This window comes from Marmota monax, unplaced genomic scaffold (assembly GCF_021218885.2).
Source record: "Marmota monax isolate L192 unplaced genomic scaffold, Marmota_monax_Labrador192_F-V1.1 WCK01_AAM20220418_F8-fsc00033, whole genome shotgun sequence".
In the NCBI taxonomy this organism is placed as follows: Eukaryota; Metazoa; Chordata; class Mammalia; order Rodentia; family Sciuridae; genus Marmota; species Marmota monax.
In genome coordinates, this window is record NW_026694282.1 from 4,643,739 (window position 1) to 4,649,938 (window position 6,200).

Genomic DNA, 6,200 nt, shown 5'->3' on the forward strand with positions numbered 1-6,200 from the left:
ACATGGATGCATTTCATCAAAACTCATCAGGTTATACACTGAAGACATGTTTTTTCCTATGTATAACTTCTTAAAATAAGAGAGAGAGAGAGAGAACAAACTGAGGGGAAGCAACAATTTGAAACTGGTTTCTAGACAATTAAAAAAAAATACAGGTCACAATGTATTAGTGTGACATGGAATTTACTGACTATAAGAAAATATATTTTATTATATGTTTGACATTTAGTATAAATCAAGCATCTTATATATTAATCAAAAATTGATTTGGAAATGTTAGAGTGTTAGCACATTCCTCTTGAGTAATGGATTTTCACACATTGGCTTTGCGTGGTTCCACTCATCCCCTCCCTGAATGAATGCAGCCTATTGAGGCTGTTTTGCAGATCAGAGCTCCATTTTCCATATACTTGACCTCTCTACTGTATTTGATTATTTCTCAGAATGCATTTTTCCTAATGTGGAACTTTTATGTAAGAATGTCTCTAATATAGGGCTACTTGCCATTATTTCAGTGAAATATGACCTGTTGCTTGCAGTTGGACTTAAATGAAAAGTCAACCTTGAACAAAGAATTAAGACCAGTTAATATTTTATTCAAAAGCCCTATTTTGGCTAATACAAAGAAAAGAAAGAGCTAACAAAATTATATGTTCAAGATCTGCTTAACAAGCAAGGAACGATTATTCAGTGTAGAATGGAGAAAAAAACCTTGGTAAGAGCTGATAAAATTTTCAAATTACTGAACCTCCACTTTTACTGTTTCAAGATAGGTCATTTTTAGTTATATGCAGCTGTGTGTTAAAGAGCTGTGACACTCCTGTTTCTGTAATAACTGCCTGGGCACAAACCTTTGCTCTTCTGGTATTACATTTTACAAAAATCAAATGAAATATAGCTGGAATTTGACTGGTGGGTGTTTGGCATGATGTCGGTATGGTTGTGTTACTCTTGACCTGCATGACCTATTCCAAAAGAATGAACTGAAGAGTCCCATTAATGATCGCATTGTAGAGTCAGTCTCTGTGTGCAAACTTTCTCTTTATTTCGGAGATTTAGAAACTGACCTTCCAACTCAGTGCAAGAGAATTTGGGTTCCTTCCCTGGAAGAATTGCAAATCAATCAACCTTTATCTATGGAAGGTAACAGTAGATCAGACATTGTCTTTCCATTTTATAGGCATAGATTACTAACCATTTTTTTCCTCTCATTTATAGAAGCTAACAATATGTCAGTCATTTTCTTTCCAATTTATAGACACAGATATTAAAAAAGCAGACTGGCAGCAAGGGGTTTCCAAAGCTGCAGAGAGGGCCAACAATTATACTTCAGATTCCCAGTTCTTGCTTTGTTTGTTGTGTTAGGTAAATGGATTATAATCAGTTGCTTATGAGTGCCTTTGGGCTAATCTAAGAATGGTTAGAAAAGGTTCTGACCCTGAGATTAAAAGATTAGATTAAAAGAGGTACATTTTGAGTTCAAATAACTCAAAAGCAACCAACTGGGAGAAGAAATGTTAGGAGGAAATATAACTTGCTTCCCGACGTTTACCAAGTTGGCTTCTCATTCGTTCATTCAAGTGTATTTAGCATGGCTTTAGATTGTGTTCAAAGGTATTTAAGATATTTTTCCCTGTTTCAATCTAGTTGTATGGACAAGATAAAAACAATGGAAAATGTAAAGTGGCAGTTTAAGACTTGAAGAATTTTGGAACACATCTGTCATAGGGCTGCAAGTCAATAAAAAGGCAAAAGATGACCAGTGAGTAAGAGGAAGATGCAAATCTTGAGAAGAAAAATGAGTGTCAAGGAAAAATTTGTACAAGAGCTTGCCCGAGTGTCAGGTTAGCTACTAAACCAACATGCTTGTTTTCATGGCTGTGGTGACCACATGCACTCTCAGAGAATGTCATGAGCTGTTTTCTATTGTGAGTGTATATTTTTAACCACCAGAGCTACTATCACTCTTCACACCATTTTAGTCAGTTATTTTCCCATTCATTTATGGTAAACCAGGTATCATGTTAAATTCCAAGTGTTCTCCATGTATTAACTCATTTGACCCTCCTAATAACCTGATAACATAGATATTATCCCCATGATTACAGGCATGGGTACATACCTTAAGCCCTATCCCCAGGAAGGTAGATCATATTTGGCAGAACTAGGATAGGAGAATAAGCAGTCTGGTGCAGAAACTCTTTTAATCCCCACATCAGAATACATCTTTTGTGCCTGAAATAATGAGTGACATAGCAGTAATGGGTGGCTAGATGAACACATGCATGTAAAATAAATTTTATAATTCTGAATTTTCTGGAAAAGTATCTGAATATTAAAGTAAGCATTATTGGAACAACTCCAGAAACAGTCATTGACTCAGAAGGATGTGCAACACAGAGGTCCCCATGAAACAGGTTTAGTCACACCTCTATTTCCTCCTATAGCTACTGCTAACATTTTAGCATAGATGGCTCTCTATCAAACCTTTTTAAAAAGCAGAAACCCTCTTTGCCCTATACTGAATGTCTGTGCACCCCCAACCTAACCCCAAGGCCATGGCATTTGGGAGTGGAGTCTTTGGAAGGTGATTAGGTCATGAGGGTAGAGATCTCATAAGTGGGACTAATGCCCTTTAAAAAAGGACAGAAAAAGCTCCTTTGATTCTTCTACCACATGAGGACACAGTGAGAAGACAGCCACTCATGAGCTAGGAAGCAAGCCTTGACCAAGTCCTGAACTGCCAGTACCTTGATCTTGGATTTACTGGCCTTTAGTTCTGAGAAATAATTTCAGTTGTTTATAGCCCACCATGTCGTGGTATTTTGTTATAACACCTGAATAGACTAAGATACCTTCAATTGTACCTAAGTATGTGAAGAGAAATCTGATAGATACAAATGGAGGAAAGTTTACTAGAGGTAGAGGAAGGACCAATTCCCAGAGATGGAGTCCCTTAAATGTTACATGTTTGTGGCATTTATATCTTACATGTTATAAAGTAACTGTCACTTAAGGATTTAGTTTTTTTCCTTCATGGCTTAGGAAGCTAAGCAATATTCATACTGAAGGCAGTGCTTCAAAGCCCTCAATTAGATGGTAGCATATGTTTACCATCAACACTGATCTATCTAGTTACATGCCCCAAGAAATCTAGTCACATGCCCTAAGGGCTCTGGCCAAAAATAAATGTTTCGGCTTGTCTTCTGAATATACATTGTTCATCTACTGATGTGTTCATTTCCTAGTTTATGTGTGCATGCATTCATTCAACAAACTTCCCCTTCATTTGTGATTCTTATTTGCCATGGCTGGCAGTGAGTAGTACGCCAGTACTGAGCTGGATCAGCACCAGCCAGGACCTCTTGGAGTTTACAGTTTAGTGGTGTCAATATATACACGTGTCTTTTATGTACATGTTATATGTTATTCTTAGGCATTTAATTACTGAGTCCTGTTTCCTCATCTGTCTGATGGGGTTAAAAACTGGCCTTGCCTTTTTCACACAATGAAATGAGATTTAATATAGATGAGATCCCCCTTTTTAAATGTGCAAGCGTAACCCAGAAATAGAATGTTCTTATTTGGCCAGCTAACAGAGATGAATAATGTTGGCAACTGGACCAGTTGTCTGTTTCATGGAATTTAGGAGGTGCCTGATGTGGTACAAGAAGCCTGGTTTTTCAGAAACTAATGTTTTGAATTCAGACATCACCATGTACTAGCTGTGTCTCCTTGGGCAAGTTTTGTAACCTCCCTGAACTCAACTTCCTGATCTCTGCGACTGATCATACCTGCCTTACAATGTACTTTGGAAAACCAGAGAAAGTTTGTAAATATTCTGACACAGTCTTAAATAAATGCTGGCAATTAGGTTCAATATCTTTAGTTATTCAGAAATCAAGTATCAGGACTCTTGTTTTCCTAAGAGTCCTCCTCCTTCCCCTCCCTCCCCTCCCCACCCCTGCATCCACTGGCTGTGCAGTCACAAGCTGGAGTGTGACTTGCCAATTAGCATTCCATGCTCCATCAGCAACCTTCCTTATTTCATCAATGAAAACCAAGGTCTCTCTTCCTATTCCCTCAGGGTCTTATTTACACTCTGGGTGCCACATCCTGATGTTACCATCCCAGGGATAAATCTACAGTTCATTTGTTGAACATTGAGTATGTGCCAGGTGTTTTATCCCTAAAAAATTCCTCCCCCCAAAATATCATTTCCATTTTATAGACATGTGGGATATTATCCTAATTCCACACTGTTGGAAGTGGTAAAACTGGAATCCAAACTCTCACTTCTGAATGTAACACCTAGAAACCCCCTATGGACAAGGTAAGTCCAAGTTGTAAAGAAACACAACCTTAGATGCAGCACTAAACAAGCTAATCGCTAGAGATCATATTTGAAGAAATGCATGGCTTTTCTAGAAAAAAAATCATAAAATTACTGATTAACTGTATTTATTAAGGGCCAACAACATGCCTGGACTGTCCTAGATGCTCAGCATACCAAGATGGATAAGCATCATCTTGCCCAAAGGAGCTCTTGTAACTGGGGGAGGAGAAATGCAGATGAACAGTCTGGTGACTGTGACATAATTAATTTAGCCTGTTTAGGGGATGAGATAGGGCACATTTCACGTGTAGGTTTTGGTGGAAAGTGTTCATAGACGGAGAAAAGAAGAGTGGTGCATTGAAGAGAGGTGTCAAGGTGGCAAAGGTGTGAAAGCACAGGATATATGTGAAGTCACATGACTTGAGAGAATAGCATACCTATAGGGAAGAGTGAAAGAGGAGGCTGAGGAAGCACGTTAAAGTGAGGAAAGATGATAGAAAGCTCTTTGATGCTATGATAAAACATTTGGTCTTGAGTCTATAATCAGTAAAGTGCTATAAAAACATCTTTGTTTCGGATCTATGTTTAAAAATAATAATTGTGTAAGTATCATATAACCACATCATGTTGTTATGGTTTCTAAGATACCAAAGATCAAATTGTGCCTCTTGTCTTGGATGTGCTATAGGTAAGACCTTGGTACAGTCTAATCTGCATGAACAATGGGAATGGGTCCTGGATCGTGCCCTGGTGTTAACATACTCTGATTATAGAAAATAAGTCCTCAAGGACCCATAAAGAAAATGAATGAATTCTTGAGGACCTTATACTAACTTTATCTGCAGTGTCAAAGTTGAACGGTTCATTAAAGCAGTTCCAGAAAGAAAACAAAGCCCCATTTGCAATAAGACTCCAAATTATCTATTCATTGCCAGTTCTCCTTTCTATCGTTGAGTTCTATTTTAAGCTGTCACTTTCCTAAGTCAGATGCTAAAGTTTTAGGAGTTGAACATCAGTAGCTTTGGCGTGGCTTGGAGTCATCCTCAATCCAGCAATGGAACTAAAATGAAAATAGAATTACCAAAAGGGCAGATGCAGTATCTTATATCACTTTTATTATATTATATTTTAGCAGCTGAGACAGGAGGGAGAACATTATAGAATCAGCCTGCTGCAGTCTCGCCTATAATTATATTTTTCCTTGATAAGGCATTGGCAAAGAGCCCACCAAAATATTGATGTGAAACTTGATCTCCCCGGGCTGTGGAATTTCTCCAGCCCTGGGATTGAGAGTGAGAGGTTTTGGAAGTGTTTGGCAGCTGTAGTAAATTCAGGAGCTGGAGGCAAGGAACAATTCCTCTAGCATAAGCCCAAAGTCAATATATTATATAACTATAGAAGGCACACTCCTCATTGTACTTTCATACTCTTGAATGGATCTTGTCCAGCCCATGTATCTTACATAGATGTAAATATAAACTTTACATAACATTTGGGAAAAAGGGCAGGATTCCTATAAAGGTTTCATGGTTTTATATTTAGAGATGAGTATGTTATATATAAATGGAGATGCTGACTTCAAAGTTTTCCAAAACTAAGTGGCAGTAAAAACTTTTCTGTGTGCTCCATGCTATCACATATTTAGAGTTTTTCTCTCTCTTGTAATCTTTTTTTTAAGCACCAGTCCAATTTTTGTTTTTCAAAATATTTACTAAAATTTGGCCATATAGCATGAATAGATTTAGTTGAGGACAAACAATAGACAGTTATAAAGTCATTTAAATTTGGAACATATACAGCTATTTCCATAGGTATAACTGAGTGTAGAATGCCCGGCCTATGGACTACCCAAGATTGGTGTCAC

At 37.7% G+C, this 6,200-nt stretch overlaps 1 protein-coding gene across 2 annotated transcripts in view; it reads left to right on the forward strand.

Moving 5' to 3' along the window:
- Positions 1 to 6,200, forward strand: part of Adamtsl1 (ADAMTS like 1) — a 935,498-nt gene that overhangs the window by 399,600 nt on the left and 529,698 nt on the right. The gene's annotated exons all lie outside the window — the stretch shown is intronic.